At 45.2% G+C, this 20,157-nt stretch overlaps 1 long non-coding RNA gene across 1 annotated transcript; it reads left to right on the forward strand.

Moving 5' to 3' along the window:
• Positions 1–252: 252 nt before the first annotated feature.
• LOC120406458 lies at positions 253–14,519 on the forward strand. Its single transcript, XR_005599291.1, has 2 exons — positions 253–389; positions 14,228–14,519. It is a non-coding gene; the product is annotated as an uncharacterized LOC120406458 (long non-coding RNA).
• Positions 14,520–20,157: the final 5,638 nt, after the last annotated feature.

Consider the following 20,157-nt stretch of genomic DNA (forward strand, 5'->3'; position numbering starts at 1 on the left):
TTTCCATACCCAGATGTGGCCCTCAGGCCAAAATGTTTGCCCAGCCCGGTGTAGGCTATATAGCAATAAGACAGCCCATCTGATTAAAAAGAGGGGAGAAAACACTTCATGCTTCGCCTACAGCCAGAGTGAGGAGGCGCACACTTTTACTAACAAACAGCCATTATGAGAAGCATAAAATTAACAGCTTGTTTTACAATCAGATTTTAAAACTTCCTGCAGAATGTCAGGAGTGGAGGATTAGAAAGCGCGTGATGGAAGATGGAAGCCGTGGTTCTGGCTTTTCCAAAAGAACTCTGTGCTGCCTTAAATTTGCTTTACCTGTAAGGACAAGTTGCTACCAGGACTTCAGCAGAGCTGAAAATCTACCAGGATCAGGCCCGGATTATGTGAGTTAAGTAGTGGGTCTCTTAGGTCTGTGCAGAATTATGATTAAAATAGGGCTCTGCACAGGTGGAGGGGTTGGCCCATGTAGAGCAATTTCCAGGATCAGGACTTAGTCCTCTTCCCCTCCCTGACAAGACATTATCAAACCCAAATACCCTAAGGACCACCCTTACCTCTACTGAGTAACACTGGCACCAGGCAAGAGTCTCTCACTGTGAGGAAGGGGGGCAGAGTCCGTGTCCAATAGTTTAGCCACTTATGTATCTAGCCCGGAAGTCTTCATCCTCTAGAGATCTTGAGTTAAGTAGAGTTGGACGTGGCCAGTTTGTCCCCACCTGTTTTAAGGAAATTTAACCAAGCATCACTGCACGGAGTTCCCTACACATTCTCCCATCAGCAGGTAGACATGCCTAGTCGAAATGGGTACCCCTAAAGCTGTGGGATCCCCAGGGGTTTGTGGGTAACTTAGGGGATCAGCAAAGAGCCAAGGCCATTTGCATGGAGGCCCTGTGCCTCCACACTAGTTATGACCTCCCATGTGGTTCTCTTCATCTGCTGGACAGTGCAGCTCTGTCAGAGCATTGCTAACAAGGAGCTAACCCGTTGCTACAGCAGCACCCGGGGTAAGTTCCGTGAGACCAAAGGGAATTCCCCCACCTGAGGCTCACCCCAGAACCATCTGAGCCAACCTTTTGTCTGCAGAAGTGGGAGGTTCTCCATACTCAGCTGCTTCAGCCCTTACAGAGGACACCTGCCAGGAAAGCTCAGGTAATTGAGGAAGTTGCAATAGATGCATTCTTCCCTTTACACCAGCCCATTCCCTGGCCGGTCACAGTGCCATTGGAAGTGGGACCATTTGGATGGGGCATAAAGCCAAGACCTCCATTGCTAATGGGGATTCAGCAGTGGCAATTTTCCCACAAGATTAGGAGGTAAATGTTCTTCCCAGATTCTAGCTCACGTAATTACATTCCAGCTACCTACATTGCTCCCTCTACTTTCAGTTGACATGTTGTTCTTTACTAAAACTCCAGAAAATCTTGCTGCTGGGGCAGCATTGTGCTGTCATACCCCAGAGGCTGCTGCATTACATTAAAAGGTGAAACATTTATTTGTTTGCACAGAGATATTTCATCGACCAGTGAAATGCAGCAGATGGACTCAGCCACTCTGGATTTTAGACCCAACTGTGCCACTGACCTTGGGCTAGACACATCACCTCTCTGTGCCTCAGTTTCCCAGCTGCAAAGTTCTTTTAAATCTATGGATGAAAAGTTCTATATAGGAGGTAGCGATTATTATCATCAGATGGAGAGATGCCCTTTTTGTATTTCCATCTAATAAATAAAATAAATGAATAATCTAGTATTTCATGTTCATTTTTAGAAATAAGTTATTAATTTGTATTGTAGTGCCACCTAGGATTCCCAGTCATGGACCAAGACCCCATGGTGCTAGACCCTGTGAACCCACAGAACAAAGAGACAGTCCCTGTCCCAAAGGGTTTACAGGCTAAGTGATGATATTATGCCAGTTAAGGGAACCCAAAGGGAAGCCAGATGCATTCCCTGGCTATATTTTGCTGTGGTTGCAACACAATATTCAGAACATTCATGGAGACCCTTAACATATTTTGTGTTTTATAAGAAAAAATGTGTTCCACTTAAAAATCCTATTTGGCAGTGTCTTGGGGGGGGAGGGGGGCTTCCTTAGATATGGATCTGAATCAGAACCTTAGTTATACACCCTTCTTCATGTGGGGAAGTTTGGATTTGGAATGTCTGTCTGTCTGTGATGGGGTGTGCAAGAGCGGCGCCAGGGTTTCTGGTGCCCTAGGCAGAATTTGGGGGGCGGAATTTTGTGCGCTCCCCATGGGGTGCGCGGGAGCTTCCGGTTCCACTCCCATTGTGCCACCAAAGAAGGATCCTCCACCGAAATGCCACAGGCGACAGCGGCAGTCATTGAGCTGCTCAATTGCCTGCTGCTGTTTTCTGTGGCACATCGGCGGAGGGTCCTTCTTCGGCGGTGCGACGGGAGTGGAACTGGAAGCTCCCGTGTGCCCCGTGGGGAGCACACAAAATTCCGCCCCCCAAATCCTGGCACCCTAGGCAACCGCTTTGGGTCACCTAATGGAAGCGCCAGCCCTGGGGGTGTGCCAGGCCTTCGTGGCTCCCTGCTAGAAGCCCCACTGCTCTGCTGCACCATGTCCCAGGAAACAGAAGAAAAGAGCAGCCATTTTGGAAGCAAGTGAGATTTGGTCCTCCAGTACCCAGAAGGGCTGGGGACCAACAGCAGCCAATCAGGGCTCACCACGCCACAATAAAAGGAGCTGGCTGCCATCAGTAAGTCAGTTCCTAGCTGGAGCCAGAGGGGCGAGGAGGGATTCTCTTTAGGCTGCAGCCACAGGAGACACTCTGGGCTAGTGGCTAGGAAGGAACCCTGCTGCTTTAGTCACACAGAGGGAATTTAATGCAGAAAGGGTAAGAAGTTGCGTTGTTTATAACTGGCCTGGAGTTTGTCATCCCAGAAGAGGTTTTGAACTGGGACACCCAGCTGGCGGGCTGAGTCAGACGACCCACAGCAGCAGGCTGACAACCTGCGGGGGATGCCAGTAGCTGATGAGAATGGCAACACTGCGATGACAAGGGGGGAGTGCAACCCACCATGCTCTCTTTTACTGACTTACACACACATGGTACATGCACATTTGTGGCAGCATGTAGAGTACAGGCACTGCATGCCCAGTTAGCACCACGATAAATAGCAATGTAGGAGGTGATGCACGGCTTTGGGGAGTAGAGTGCCCAACACTCCTGAACCCTAGGGTATGTACCCAGCATGGCTCTCTATGTGCCCAAGCACTGCCCCCCAAATCTGCTCTGCTATTTGTAGCAGTATAGTGTCCTGCTGCCACCCCCCCCACACATCCCCATAGGGGGACCCTTTCCACGTTACAGTGAAAGGCTCTGGTGGTAGGGAGGCATCAGGGAAAAGCTCTGGCAGGTCCCAGGGCCTTTCACTGAGGTGTGTAGTTAGGCACCTTAGTCACCAGTGTGGCTGCAGCCCACGTTCAATGTGGTATATAGTCCACACTGTAGAGAAAGTGTAACCAAAGTCAAACACATGTGCATCCTCTTCCCTTGTCTTTACCCATAGTCAGGGCCACCCAGAGGATTCAGGGAGCCTGGGGTCTTCGGCAGCAGGGGTCCCCCGCTTAGGCGGTAATTCGGCGCCCTGGGGCGGAAGGACCCCCTGCCGCCGAAGACCAGGAGCGGAAGAAGCTCCGGGGGCCTGGGCCCCGCGAGATTTTTTGGGAGCCCCCGGAGCGAGTGAAGGACTCTCTTCCAGGGGCCCCAAAAAACTCTTGTGGGGACCCCTGCAGTGCCCAGGGCAAATTGCCCCGCTCCCCCCCCCCGGGCGGCCATGCCCATAGTTCCACCACAGTCATTCAATTTCCACACATTGGGAGAAGGCAAGTGAACGGTTACATATTAGAGCCGCTGGAGGTTGCCTGAGTGTGTTCTTTGCTTTGCTTCTGGGCAATTATCTTTATTGCACAAGACTTTTCTCCAACTGTGACACACAATCCAAACGGGGAAAGTAGAGGCACAGTTCTCCATTGCATATTGATGTTTTGCTTAATTTCCAGCAACATGCTGTGTTCTCTGAACAGAATACTATATTCACCCACACTCGCATTTAGCTTTGAACCAAAATTACATATACCCACATCTTTATTCTTCATAAGTCAATGTAATGACTGTTTTGATTGGGAAGGATTTTTTAAAAAAATGTGTGTTTTGAATTCATCTAATCTGTTAAAGATGTGGCACTGCTGAAGAATATCTTGATGACTCTAGAGTGCTTTTTTTGGTGATCTGATGTTTTTTCCAGGATGTATTTAGGAATCTCATGAAAAAAAATCACTTGAATGCAACAAAATTGGTAGTGTACATTTACTTCAATGGTATCAGTGATTTCAGAACATTCCAAGTGTTCAAGTGTGTAGGGCCAGATTTTGAAAAGACCTTGTCTCCTATTTAAGCTCTTAATTTAAGTGGATGCATTTTCAAAAGGACTCACCACCCAACAACAGCAGATGCTGGGTGCTGAGCACTTTTGGAAGTCTGGCCCATAGAGAATCACTAACATTTGTAAACAACCTGTTACGTGTGCATTAGCGCCTGAGAATTGACCAAGAGCTCTTTGTTTATGGGACATTCAGATAGTGGCTATCATGAGCACAATCCAATGCCCAGGGAAGTCAGCTGGAAGGCTCCCATTGACATAAATTGGCACCAGATCATATATTGCTCTTATATATTATACTATTATACAGACAGAAGGGATTATTAGATCATCTAATCTAATCTCCTGCATAACACAGGCCAGAGAATTTCCCTGAACTAATTTCTGTTTTTACTAGCAAATATCTTTTAGACAAATCCCATCTTGATATAAAAATGTCCAGTGGTGGAGAATTCTTGGTAAATTGTTCCAATGGTTAATTACTCACTGTTAGAAATAGGGTGCAATCTTTTAAATCTGAATTTATCAAGTGTAAACTTCCAGCCTTTGAATCTTATACCTTTGCCGCCTAGATTGAAGAGTTCTGTTATCACATTTCTGTTCCCCATGCAGGAATTTACAGACTGTGATTAAGACACCTCTTAACCGTCTGTGTTAGGCTAAACCACAGTATCTGAGTACCTCACCCTCTTTAAGGGCATGTCTATATTATGTGCTGGATCGACGGGCAGTGATCGATCCAGCGGGAGTCGATTTATCGCGTCTAGTCTAGACGCGATAAATTAACCGCCAAGCACTCTCCCATCGACTCCGGTACTCCACCAGAGTGAGAAGTGTAGGCAGAGTCGATGGGGGAGCATCAGCCTTCAACTGCCCTAGTGAAGACACTACAGTAAGTAGATCTAAGTACATCGAATTCAGCTACGTTATTCACGTAGCTGAAGTTGTGTAATTTAGATCAATTTCTTCTCCTCCCCCCAGGGTAGACCAGGCCTAAGATAGTAAACCTCACAACACACCTGTGAGGTAGGGCAGTACTATTATCCCCACTGTAAAGAGGGGAACTGAGGCACAGAGAGACTAAGTGACTTGCCCAAGGTCACTCAGGAAATCTGAGATAGAAAAGCAAATTGAACCTAGGTCTTCTGACTCCCAACCTACATGCGTCTGATGAAGTTGGTATTCACCTACAAAAGCTCATGCTCCAATACATCTGTTAGTCTATAAGGTGGCACAGGACTCCTTGTTGCTTTTTACAGATCCAGACTAACCTGGCTACCCCTCTGATACCCAACCTGTTCTGTAACTGACTGGCTACTCTACGTGACAGCTCCTTGACACTCGCTCCCAGTCAACATTAGGTGAATTATGGGGAAGAGGGGTTCTCTTCCTCTAAAACATTAGCTATTCATGATTGTCGAAGGGCAATATGCCAATATGATGTTGTTGTTTTTGTTGTTATCTCAGAAGTGTACTGTAGACTTGATGCACCATTGATCTCGTGTATAGCAAATCCCTGTGCTTACGTACCAAGGTAATAGGTGCCTTAGAATTCTGATAGCAAGGTAGTTAGATCCTTTGCTCCAGTATGTTCCTATACTTGATGGGTACAGTATTCACACTGATGTCCTCTGCCATGTTGGCTCCAGTACTGAAGCTGTCATCTCAAATCAATGCAACGAAGTGTAGCCTGATCTATGGATTGCGTTAATTATATGGATTACTTAAAATTTCCCAGTTATCACTCTGTTTGACAGGTTAATGTCCCAAGATCAGGCCCAGTATTATTAAAATTACTGTTCAGCTGGGAACCCCAATGTGCATAGCTGCAACACTCATGCTTTCGGAACACTTCTGTATTTGTAATAATTTATTAATACATTTAGCAAAGTCACAAACACTCTAACCCAGCAAGGTAGAGAGAGACAACACAGAATGTACATCTGAACATCTGTATACTCACACCATCCCCTGCAGAACAACCTGAAATATTAGCCACGATCTTCATCACCATCACCTCCCTCATCATCACCAGTGGCCATAATCCTGGCACCTCCCTAGGACTACATCTCTCTCTTCCTGTACACAGACCAGGATACAACTTTTATATGTTACTGACCCCACTATGTCTAATGCATATTCAGTAGGGGTTTCTTCCCTTCTTCCTTATTTGTTTCCTCATCCTGCTAATGTTGGTGTGCTCTTCTCCTATAGGTTAGTATATTAATTATTTCAACTCATTATCATCTATTTCAGTTCCTCGCCACGGCACTCTTATGGACAAACTTTCTGCTTAAACACTCTGTCCCAGTCCATTTAAACTTAGAGGTGACTGTTGGGCCATTTCTTTGCGCCAAAGTTCAGAGGCCTCATGCTAACTGCTGAAGCCCATGTCTTCCAGGATACAGGCCTGTAGGTTCCTTGCATTACTGCTGAATAAAAGAAATGCTAAAGCTAGCTCTATGGGCTACAGAAGTAACAATCCATTTAGATAAAACACACCAAGAGCTTGGCCTTTCCATCTGGGAGAGGATTGAAGGTAGCGTTCCTGAAATAGTCCTGGGAATCGGCCTAGGATTTCCCAATTTTCACACTCTGCCTAAAGAAGCTCAGATACCACAGTGGAGGGGGCATTTTTAATCCCTGAACAGAATGGCTTTGCCTTTGTCTGTTTTGGCTGCAATCAAAGGTCTGGCTGGGGGCTGTGTTTAGACTAAGCTTTCTTACTCATGGCCACCTCGCCTGCCTCGAACCCTGAGTAGGAGACAGTGAACTCTTGTGCCATCCCACGTGCAGCCTAGGAAGAAAGTGTCTTGCAGCATCTCCTAGTCCTGGGGAAAGTCATTTGCTGCAACCATTTTTCTGGGTGCCACATACACCATACATCAGAGGGAGGGATAGCTCAGTGGTTTGAGCATTGGCCTGCTAAACCCAGGGTTGTGAGTTCAATCCTTGAGGGGACTACTTAGGGATCTGGGGCAAAAAATCTGTCAGGTTAGACTAGATGACCTCCTGAGGTCCCTTCTAATCCTCATAGTCTATGTCTTGCACCAGTTTAGCTATGCTGACTGGTGCACTGGGGTGCAAATCCAAGAGTCTGCCTACTTCTCACCCCATCTGTGCACTCTCCTCCCACTGGGTGATGTATGCTGGGCATATAGCCCCAACCACCCCACCTGCCCAGCTCAAAAGGCATGGAGGTCCTGCATTTCCCTGCACAGGTGCATTTGGACTAGATGATAGCTGGATCTAAACAGTTAACCCAGTGAGTGCAATAATTGCGAAGGGGTAATGCCAAAGCAATTGGAGTCACTTCAGTGTCTAATCAAGTCACTGGGAATGGAGAGAGGGTGGAGGGGAAATGCACAACAACTTTGCTACCTCGCTTTTAATGAGCTAGCTCGTTGCATCTCACAAGTTTCCAATTGCTGAACATTTGATTTATACCTTGACTGAGCTATCTGTTGCCGCGCATCAGTCACGCTGGTTTTTAATGAATGTCATGTCATACTTATGCAAAAGTGATGGCATAAAATGTGCCTCTTTGTTCTAAGAGATCAAGTTTTGCCACTGTCACTCGTGTGACCCCCAGAATGGACAGCATCTATTATTTTTATGAGATGCTTCGGTGTCATAAACATTGCCTTTTCCAAAAGAGAGCTTCTCGTTCTTTCTCTCACTGTCCTGTGAAGTGTTGCGCTGAGTCCTTATCCCATACAATGCTGGAGCAGCAGGTACCTAATGAAACAGGAGGAATGTATCAAGGGTGTAAAAGGTGAGACGAACTGGATAAAAAGTTGCTAATGAAGAGATAATCGTATTCACGAGCAGGTTGAGAAATTAAAGTTTTTCACCTTATCTAGTAACTTCTAAACAGTAACGTGATTTTTTTTTTAAAAGAAAAGACTGGCATGACATCTTCCTCAGCCCTGGCTCTTGTAATGGCCAAGTTGTGGATCCTTTACTCACGTTAGTTAGCATTTACTTCTGTACATAGTCCTAGCATATGCCTAGGCTGCAGTCGTGGCGGTGATTGCAGCTTGAGCAGACATACCTGAGCTAGCTTTAATCCAACTGGGCTTCAGTGCAGGCTGTATGAGCCAGCCTGGAACCATAGGTAATACTTGCATGGCTACCCATGCTGCCACGGCTCTGCTGCTCTTGGTACCTGTGCTAGCTAGATTAAAGCTATCTTAGATATGCTTACATGAGCTGCGATCACACAGTGTGACTGCGGCATAGATACAATCTCAGGTGAGGACTATGCAATTGGGCCCTTAGGTTATTGGTTAAATACCTACAGGATTATTTCTTTATTTGAAACGTGGGCAGACCTAGCTAATCTATATATGACATCTCTCAGACGGTATCTTATTAAGGAATGGGAAAGTTTTACTAGTAGACAATTTTACAGCACGTATCTTTTATCTAAAGCAATGGTTCTCACCCTTTTCCGTGCCAGGATCCCACTTTCCAGACTAGGACTCCCTCATGTTCTCAGGCCTCACCTTCCCAGCTGGTTGGGCTCTATCTGGTACCCCATTCCTATGTATCATTATAGGAAGGGCAGTGGGCTCCAGGTTGTGGCTGGTTGGAAAATAATAGAAAATGTCACCAAAAGAGTTTCCCCCCCGAAACATATTAATTATCTTTAAAAAATCCCTTTATTCATCTGAACTGCTCTTTGACCAGCTTTATTGAGAACCCATGATCTACAGAATCAATGACTGGGTGTGTAAGGCTCCCTCACCCCCAGTTGGCGGGAGGCCACTCAGGCTAGTCCTGTGGGGCCAGGACCAGAGTCTGTAGGACAGGCAAAAGCCCAATGGGGCTGGGCGGTTAATGGTCCCTGCCGGGCTCTAGCCTGGAATGGGGTAGCGCAAGTGATCCGCCCTTAAGTACAGTCTATTAGGGCCAGCTGGGGCCTGGGTGGGGCTCAGGCTGCCAGCAAACAAAGGGTGCAGGATAAGGGGGCTCCTGTCCTGGGCTAGAGCCTCCTTGCACCATGTTGGGGGTCCACCACCCAGGGCGGGGTAGCAGGGGGACGCGGGCCCACCCTACTCCACTGCGTCCCAGCCCAGGGCCCTGGCAGGGGCAGGATTGGCTGCCCTGTGTCGGCAGGGATCCAGCTGTAACATGCTGACTGAGCCACGCTGGTCTCTGCAGCTGGCTGCTCCGTGGCTGCCCCGGGCTACTTCCTGCCTTACCGGGGCTTGGTACCTGCAGCCTCCAGGCCTCTTCCGGCTCTTTGGGGTAAACGGCTGCAGGGACTCCAGGCCAGTCCTCATCCACAGCTGGAGCTTGGGAACAGCCAGGCGCCAGTTCCTCATGGGGACTCTGGGGAACCGGCCCAGCGTCCTCCTCTGTTGCAGGCTCACCCCCTACTGAGCTGTAGGGCCGGTCTTTTATACTTCCAGCTCCGCCCCAGTCCTTCCGGTGAGGGGGGAAGGGTGATCTAGGCTCCGCCCCCTCTGGGGTGGGTAAGGCTCCCTTGCTCCCCCAGTTGGAGGGAGGCCACTCGGGCTCATTACAGGGCAGTATCACTATCATGGCTGTCTTTGATAGGTCATCTCTAGGCAATTGTTAGCTCTGTTGTAAGAGCCACTTGAAAAAAGGATGGCATCGGGATTTAGCACAGCTTTGCATTCCTCCGTTGCAGGGAAAACAGGTAAAATAGCCCCACTCAAATATCACTGCTGTAGGAGGCATAGGTTATCTGTTGTAACATATTGAAGATTGTTGCTGTAATGAGTCCATTCACAAAGGATGCAGAAGTGGATAAAGGGAAACTAAACAACTCTTCATTCCATGTAGAAAAAATGTTTGATGTCCTATTGCAAAACTAGTGAAACAATAGGAAGTAGTGAAGAAGGAAGGACATCTCTGTGTAGAGCGCTTCAACAAAATAATATAAAATAAAAAGATCAGCTTAGACCTAGAGCCTTTCCCCCCAGCTCTTCACTGCCTCTAAAAAAAACCTCCTCAGGGAAGACCTTTTAGGATCGAGCCTTTATCCTAGTTGGCATCATCACCATAGCAGCACATTCTCCACCTACCTTGCCATTTCCTCAATCACCCTGAAGACAAGTGGAGCTGTCAGTGACTGCTTAAGCCAATCAGGATCCAGATCTAGCTCCCATCTGGACTCTGGATCAGTCACATCTCCTCTGGCAGCTCATTCCACAGCAGAGCCCCTTTGCTGGAGAATACTGTCTCTCCAGCTCTTGTGCCTTTCATCCTGGGCTTCATAAGCCCCATCATCCCTGAGGAGTGCAGCTGTATTGACAGATCATGATCCACTAACTCTGAAGATCAGGTTCAAGGCCTTAAATTGGCTACAGAGATCAGCTGGAATTTAGTAGGTGAGGTGGAGTTGAAGCATGGGAGTGATATGCTCATGGCTGTCAGGCCTGCTGGGATGTGGATTTCTGGAGCCTCTCAATTGTTTTCTCTTTAAGTGCCAGGCATTGTGAGTTACAGTAGGAGCTGGAAGCATGGACCCCTGTGGCCAGTCTCCGAGACAGCTGAAGGAGGCAGAAGGTACTCTTTCCCCACAGGCATTAGCTGCACGTGTGCAGGATAAGTGGAGAGTTGACCACAAAACTTTTCATCACTTTGACAAATGGGAGGCAGATGCCTTCACTGGAAAGGGGAATGATGGACCAGAAAGCAAACTGGCAACCAGGTTAATCCATTGGACACTATCGATCTGGTCAGTCCTGCAGAACATTTCCTCCTCACCAGCATTGCGTGGGTTGAGGGTGGGCTGGCTGCTTTTCATCCAGGAGCAGACATCCTGCAGGCGTTGTGACATCATGGTGATAGCATTGTTCACACTGGTGGAAAAGGTGGACAGCTGAGTGTTGTCAGTGTTTTGTTGGCAGTGCAGCCTGTGGTGTGTCATCACCTGTCCAAGTAGCTTCATGCAGATATTGAAGATGATGACAGGAGGGATCCCCATGGGACTGCTGCAGGGGAAGGTTTGGAGAGAAGAGGAGCAGTTTGCCACCATATTCCTTGGATTTAGTTGGAGAGCAATGACCAGAGCCATTGCAGTGCTGCTTTGTCAACCCTATCTACGTCCTGTAATAACTTGTGGTCTGCTGTGACAAATACTGCTGCTACATTGAGTAGTGAGCAGTTAGATGTGGCCTCTATTCAGTGCCTGGAGGAGATCATCCCTCCTTGGAGTCCCTCCAGGCCATTTCCTGGTCTGAAGCCCCATTGTAAAGCATGCAAGATGTCAGTTGATGCCATGTGTTGTTGGAACTTGGTTCTCAATAATTTGGAATCCTGGTCATTGGAGATTTTAAAGAGCAGGCTAGACAAATCCCAGTCAGGGGTGGTCTAGGTCTACTTAATCCCACCATAGTGCTGGGGGTTGTGCTAAATGACCTCTTAAGATTACTTCCAGCCCTATGTTTCCTTTTCCTAGGAATAGGAGGCTGGTCACAGGCTGAAAGCTGGGTAGCTTTTCTGCATCCAGTGTGGGCTCTTTTTAGACTCTCTCTGAGGGTCCTTTTGAGGTCCACTTCTCTGAAGGAAGCATTGTGACTTTCTGCTAGCAGTGGGCACAGGTATTGGTTGCTGGCTTTTACCAGCTAAGAGGGCCATGGGCCTGTTTAACCAGGCATGGCTCATGTTTTTGAGGGCTTCTTGAGCTTCACCATCTGTGATGGGGCTAAATTCCATCATCAGCTGTGTGAGTGGGGGTGGGTTATGTAATGTCTGGCGTAGAGTTTTCTGCCTTGGCAAGCTTATTGTGTATTCAGTTGATCTTGTTCTGCACAGTAGGATGAAGGTGTCTTCAGCACTGAGTATTAGTGCCAGATGTCTGGCTTATGCAGTCCATGTTAATTATCTGGTTTGCTGTTCAGAATAACTGTCAGCTGCAGTTCTGTGGCTATGTTAACAAAGGAGAAAGCAGCTCTCTGCACCTCCCTTAGTGCAGCAGCGTAGCCTAGTAGGGAATGTTTGTGCCATGAGCAGATGGATTTGAGGTGGGCTTTGTGCTTAGAGTCTTCTGCCTATGAGCGTCATCTCACAAAGCTCACTGATGAACCATGGTGAGCTTCAGAGGCCACATGGGGGTGCTGGGTGACCTCAATGATTCTAGCTGTATAGCTCATTGGCACATTGAACTTCCAGCTGCATGATTTCCCTGCCCCCCTCCCACACCTTGGAGCACACATGACTTTCTCCAACCATCCCTTCCCACAATGTTTGCTCTCTGTGCCTGTGGGCAGGTTGGGTACAACGTCATCTCTCTATGGGTCCCACTGGTACACTTGCAAATTGCCACTCTGGAAAGTGGTTTGCCATCAGTGCTGGGTAGTAGTAGCACCATGGGATTAGGTTAGATGGACATGGTATGCTGAATGCTTTCTACCCATTCTATGATTGCCAAATACCTTGGAAAACTTAACCTTATAGCTTAACAAGTGAACTCTGTATCCTTTCCTTTCAGTAACCTTTTTCATAAATGATTATTTTTCTATCAGATGATAAACTTAGTCACTAGAGCTGGTGGTAGAATGACAATTCCCTTTGATTTTTCACCAGCAGAAGTTGATCCAATAAGAGATATTACCTCACCCACCTTGTCTCTCAAATCCATTTCATGACATCTTCTGAGGTTTCGAAACATGTTTTTCATTCCCAATTGGAAAGAAAACAAAAGCTTTTGAACATTTTCAAGAAGCAGAATTGTGTCAAAACATCTCTTTTCCGTTTGTAAAGGTCAGGTATTGTATTTGGGTCTTGGTATCTGTCAGTGGAAGTTACTGGAAAGTCCACCTTGAACCTCTGAAACCTCAGCAAAAACTTAGCTGAAATTGATATGTCTCCATGGGAGGTGGGAGAAAGGTTAATCAAAAAGGTTCTGATGAGCTCTATTAGTCACACCTAAATTAAACACAGTGATGCAGTGGTTTAAAGCCAGGCTTCTGTCTATGAGAAATTGAAGTTCCAATATAGTTCAGACAACTTGACACTACACATAATCCTTAATAGTGGAAACCTCTTAACCTACCAACTGCCTTTGCCAATTGCAGCTGTAATTCCTGATAATATTAGAGTATTCTGCTAAATGGGTTGTTTTATGACATAGAATCTGGCAAAATTGAGACGCTGCTCAGTCTTATTACTCCACTAAAAATGAGGACTACTGGAACCATAAAATAAGTGAAGCATGAGTTAAAGCAAACCCATTTATTAACACTCCACAAGTTTCTGTTAATGAAAAGATAAGCACATTTCCACACATTTGCTGTGATTTTAAAAATATCTTGGTCACATTTTATATTAAAGGCTCATTTATAAATACTTTGTTGTGGTTCAATAATTGATAGAGTGATTTATAGTGGATTTGATGGTAACATTTGTGTGCACAGAGTACAGAACATTAACAATATCTGCTGAAAATACATTTTGTAATTGTAGCAGCTTGTCAGTGCATCATGTGCTAAGCATTTATTGCCCAAGCATTTTAGTTGTTTCTTTGACAGAGGGCTTGCTATATTTTGAAAGCGATGACAGTATCCGCCTTAACATGTATGTGGGGCATTATGATATGGGTCTCTATGCCAGAGGCTGGGCTTCCATGTGCCCCTAGATATTTATGTTCAGTAGACTGCTAATAAATGCAAAAGACCAGTGTGATGTTTGCTTGGCATGCCCAGAACCATAAGCCACTGTTCCTCACCTGCGTCAGCAAGGGAGAGCTTTGCTGGCACTTAAACTGTTGTGTCAGCAGCTTGTCTGCCTCAGCAGCACACTCAGCAACTCTGCTAGTTTTAACCTTGCCTTGCAGGTAACGTTCAGTGAATCCGAGTTCCTAGACCTGCTGGAAGAGCGTTCCTCTGCGGTAACCAGCCCCTACCACTGGCTGCTCACAGAAATAACCAAGTCCATTGGCTCCTGTTGGCTCGACGAAGGACTCATACATCAATTTAGTACAGTGGTACTGAGATGGATTTATGCTAAAACAAGAATAAGTTTATGAATAAAGAACAACAATTGAAAGGATGCAAAGCAGAGAGAATAGAAACAGAAAATGGTTACAAATAAAACACCCTTTCTAGTGTCTAAAATTGAACAGATTACAATCCTGGTCTCAGGCAATTTCTCACCTACTGCCAGTTCTCCGTGTCCTCGGCCCCCTGGCAGTGGGAGCCACCTTTCACAGATTCCAAGAGCACTGGCCCCTCTTGTCCTTTAAGTGATGGATAACTTTATAGTCCAGAAATGTATTCTTTTCAAAGCAAGCCCAGACACTGTTCCTCTCGGTTGGTGGTTGATCTTTGGGGTGCAAACGCCAGGTCCCTTCTTCAGCCTCTGATCAATTTGCTTTTTTGATTGATCTGATCTCTTTGTGTACTTTACATGCAAATGTACTTTCACCGTCCTCTGGTTTCCCATCCACTTGTTAACTTGAGCTGAGGCACACAGGCACAGCTGCATTCCTTTGCCTAGGGGTGGTCTTGTTTATCAACTGCCTTCAAAGTGTATTTTAAGAACATATTTCCAGCACACGTGTGTAACTTTGTACACACAGTGATGTTCATGACCAGCATGTCACTAGTTTTCATATGATTTCCAAACTATTCTGACACCAGTGTGTTGGGTGCGGCGAGTTTGTCAGAACGGTTGGGGTATACTGCTGCATAAGTGCACTCTTTGCCAACTAGCACAAAGGGACTTTTAGGATCACAGCCAAGTTCCTCTGAGCTTTGTGGTTGCACACCATGTGGCTAGGCAAGAAAACAGCCCCCTCATCCAGCTTGGGGGGAGGGATAGCTCAGTGGTTTGAGCATTGGTCTGCTAAACCCAGGGTTGTGAGTTCAATCCTTAAGGGGGCCATTTGGGGATTGGTCCTGCTTTGAGCAGGGGGTTGGACTAGATGATCTTCTTGAGGTCCCTTCCAACCCTAATAATCTATGATTCTATGTAAGGGCCTCCCAAAGTAGCAATTCCTGATTCTGGGACCTCTCCTAGGGGGGGAAAAGACTTAGAAGGAGTAGAGAGAAGGCATGGCCAGAGCCCCATCCCTCTTTGCACAACCCCACAGAGTGAAGCCAACACACCAAGAGAAACAATCTGTGCCAGCCTCCTGGCTGATGCAAAGCACAACCTGCCTGCTCCCCATGCACATGGGTCAGCCCCAGAGTAGATGATACTTGCCTGAGGGATAGTCTGGTGCTTCTCATGTGCAGATTCACATTGTAACCTCCCCCTGCACAGGGCAGTGGCAGAAATGCAATAATCTAGCTCAAGGGTGCCATTATATCAAATTCAAAGCAACACACTCATACCTAGTGGCAACGAGTTCCACTGGCTATCATTGAGTTAGCAGGATTATCCATATAGCTGTCCAGTTCAATCTTTTTTTAACCAGAATAGCCACTTACAATAGTAATTACTAACAAAAAACAGGAGTTTGGAAGGCATCTAAACCCTCAAACTTCAGGAAAATGAACCAATGTCAAGCTATCAAGAATTAGGAGGAAACTTTCCCTTGGGGGAGGCTATCCTGTAATTGCTACTGCATTGTTCCTTACAGCTTTCTTTGAAGCAGCTGATGCTGGACACTGGCAGAGACAGGATACTGGGCTAGATGAACCTTGGGTCTCATCCATTCTGACAGCCATAATTTATCCAGAAGAGATTTTGATGTAATAATAATCCATTATATTTTGTTTGGCCTCTGTTTAGAAGACAATCTGCCTCTCCAGCCACAATGGTAATGTCTAATGCACCCAAACAGCTCATTGAGAAAAAGCGTCTTGGAGAGAATCAATTTAAACCAAAAAAGGACAAACAATGAGCTCCCGGCAATACACAGTGAAATAGATGGCTGCAATCAAAAAAGTCATTTCCAATTACCATTAGAATTCCATGATAATTTAAATGATCTGATTCGAATTCATCATTGTCGTGTGCACACCGAGCAGGGTTTTTTTCTGAAGCCAATCTACAGTAGGTGATTTGCTTCATTGTACCCATTACAATTTCTTCCTATCCAACCTTATTCAAAAATTTGTCTGGATAAAAAGACGCCCACCTCAGAAATCAGTGCACGACGTCGCTCATTTAACAGTTTTTAGGACAAAAAAATGCCAAGGTTAATTTAAGGTAGGATTGTTCCCTATTGTTAACTGAGCAGTCCCTGCCCCCTACCTGTCCCCTCTGTACCTCTCACCCCCAAGGTGGCAGGAATTTGCTGATGAATCTTCCCATTGGTTCATGACTGTGCCTCAGACTCCAAGCCTACATGTTTTAAACTAACATTTCTAGGCTTTCACTTTAGCAAGGACCTAAAATGAGTTCTTGGCGTGTTTGAAGATTGCTGTGCACCATAAATCAGCAGAATTAAAGAGAAGAGGGAAAAAAGCAGTTTGGTGCTGGTGTGACTGTAATACTAACACGGAATGTTTAGTTTACAAACCAGTCTCTAAAGGTGTAAATGAACATCTGTTGCTGTTGCTAATTGCAATGATCTAAAGCGGGTGGCTGTGATTCTGGGAGGGAGAGATTAGCAAGGCCTCTCAGCTGTATTGGTGTCTGAAAGGGATAATTTTAGAAGTGTTCCTCACTATACTGCAATGTTTTCTAGTTGTTTGCAATGGTGTTATATCCATGTTGGTTTCAGAATATGAGAGAAACAAGGTAGATAAAGTAATATCTTTTATTGGACCAACTTCTGTTGGTGGCAGCACTTTCGAGTTACAAAGAGCTCTTCTTCTGGTCTGGAGAAGGAAGCAGCGTATCTGAGCTAGATAGTTGGGAGAGATTAAGTAGAAGGGTTTGAAGTGGGCAATTAAGGGTAACAGGCAGTGTGCTGTGTTACACATTGTTGGAATTAGTCAAAAACAGGGTCCCTGTTAAATCCATTGTTTTGGTGTCCAGCAGAGTTATCAATGTAAGCTCCTAGGCTCGCCTTTTGGAGGTGTTGTGCAGGTTTCCTTTGAGGACAAATATTGAAGGATCAGATATGGAGTAATTGATTTGTGAAAAGGGTTCACCCTTGGTTGATGTGGGATTTTTGTCTTTATCATTTTCCTGTGTGAGTTCATTTGAGAGTGTAGTGACTGTCTGGTTTCATTCATAGTTGTTGGGGCATTTGATGCACTGGATGAGGTACACCACATGTGGTGATAAGCACGTATAGGGCCCATGGATTTTGAAAAATGTGTTCTGTAGGGTATCGATCATCATAGTGGAGAAATGACTGCAAGTTTTGCATCTGTTGGTCTGGGGTTGCTTTGACTGATAAAATGACAAAAGACAAATACACTCAAGAGTTCTGAAAGAACTCAAATGTGAAATTGCGGAACTATTAACTATGGTTTGTAACCTGACCTTTAAATCAGCTTCTGTACCCAATGACTGGAAGATAGCTAATGTAACACCAATATTTAAAAAGGGCTCTAGAGGTGATCCCGGCAATTACACACCGGTAAGTCTAACGTAGGTACTGGGCAAATAGTAAAGAATAAAATTGTAAGACACATAGAAGAACATAAATTGTTGGGCAAAAGTCAACATGGTTTCTGTAAAGGGAAATCATATCTTACTAATATATTAGAGTTCTTTGAAGGGGTAAACAAACATGTGGACAAGGGGGATCTAGTGGACATAATGTACTTAGATTTCCAGAAAGCCTTTGACAAGGTCCCTCACCAAAGGCTCTTATGTAAATTAAGTTGTCATGGGATAAGAAAGAAGATTCTTTCATGGATTGAGAACTGGTTAAAAGACAGGGAACAAAGGGTAGGAATAAATGGTAAATTTTCAGAATGGAGAGGGGTAACTAGTGGTGTTCCCCAAGGGTCAGTCCTAAGACCAATCCTATTCAACTTATTCGTAAATGATCTGGAGAAAGGGGTAAAGAATGAGGTGGCAAAGTTTGTAGACGATACTAAACTGCTCAAGAGAGTTAAGACCAAAGCAGATTGTGAAGAACTTCAAAAAGATCTCACAAAACTAAGTGATTGGGCAACAAAATGGCAAATGAAATTTAATGTGGATAAATGTAAAGTAATGCACATTGGAAAAAATAACCCCAACTATACATACAATATGATGGGGGCTAATTTAGCTACAACTAATCAGGAAAGAGATCTTGGAGTCATCATGGCTAGTTCTCTGAAGACGTCCACGCAGTGTGCAGTGGCAGTCAAAAAAGCAAACAGGATGTTAGGAATCATTAAAAAAAGGGATAGAGAATAAGACGGAGAATATCTTATTGCCCTTATATAAATCCATGGTACATCCACATCTCGAATACTGTGTACAGATGTGGTCTCCTCATCTCAAAAAAGATATACTGGCACTAGAAAAGGTTCAGAGAAGGGCAATTAAAATGATTAGGGGTTTGGAATGGGTCCCATATGAGGAGAGACTAAAGAGGCTAGGAGTTTTCAGCTTGGAAAAGGGGAGACTAAGGGGGGATATGATAGAGGTGTATAAAATCATGAGTGATGTGGAGAAAGTGGATAAGGAAAAGTTATTTACTTGTTCCCATAATATAAGAACTAGGGGCCACCAAATGAAATTAATGAGCAGCAGATTTAAAACCAATAAAAAGAAGTTCTTCTTCACACAGCACACAGTCAACCTGTGGAACTCCTTGCTTGAGGAGGTTGTGAAGGCTAGGACTATAACAGGGTTTAAAAGCAGCAAAGAATCCTGTGGCATCTTATAGACTAACAGACGTTTTGCAGCATGAGCTTTCGTGGGTGAATACCCACTTCGTCGGATGCAAGTAGTGCAAGTAAAAGAAAACTGGATAAATTCATGGAGGTTAAGTCCATTAATGACTTTTAGCCAGAGGGTGGAGCTGGATGGCAGGAGAGAGATCACTTGGTCATTACCTGTTAGGTTCACTCCCTCTGGGGCACCTGGCATTGGCCATTGTTGGCAGACAAGATACTGGGCTGGATGGACCTTTGGTCTGACCCAGTACGGCCGTTCTTATGTTCTCAATTGTCCATTTGATTTCAAGTGACCACCTCCAACATGTGTTACCCCTTCTGTTTAACAATCTGTCCCAAACTGTATTTTGCTCAGACACTCTGCTTCCTTCCCCAGACCTGAAGAAAACCTATGTATAGCTCAAAAACTTGTACCTTCCACCAAGAGAAACTAACTAATCCAATAAAAGATATTACCCTACCTACCTTGTCTCACTCATGTTTTCTAATTACTATTTATTTACTTTTAAATCAGACATGTACTTACACAGGGAGCCCAGTCCTGCACTCATGACATCAGGGTCTATAAACATGTAGGCCTAAAGTTTCCAAAATGACTAGAGTTTTTGACTGCCGAACTAGAGATGCCTTAAAAGCAGTGGTCCCAAGGATTTGAAAACTGAGTGGCTCCCTTTGGAAAATGAACTTTATTGCATCTTTTCACCTGCAGCACTGCTGTGTGGGTGTTGCATCTTCTGCTCCCTCCTGGCTTAAGCCTTAATACCTCATCCTACTAGTATTGAGTGTCATACTCCTTCCTCTCCTTTTAGCCATACTTTGATAAGCAATGGAATGGTTTAACTTTTGAGTAATGGGGGCAAAGTACTGTTGGTTGAAAACTTTCCAAGACCTTTTGGACTATATCTATATCTATATCTATATCTATCTATATATATATATATATCTCAGAGGGGGAAAAATCCATTTTTGTTTAACTTTTTGGGGTTTTGTCAAGTTTTTTTGTCATTTAAAAAACAAGAATACTCTT

The sequence above is a fragment of the Mauremys reevesii genome, linkage group 5 (assembly GCF_016161935.1).
Source record: "Mauremys reevesii isolate NIE-2019 linkage group 5, ASM1616193v1, whole genome shotgun sequence".
Classification (NCBI taxonomy): domain Eukaryota; kingdom Metazoa; phylum Chordata; order Testudines; family Geoemydidae; genus Mauremys; species Mauremys reevesii.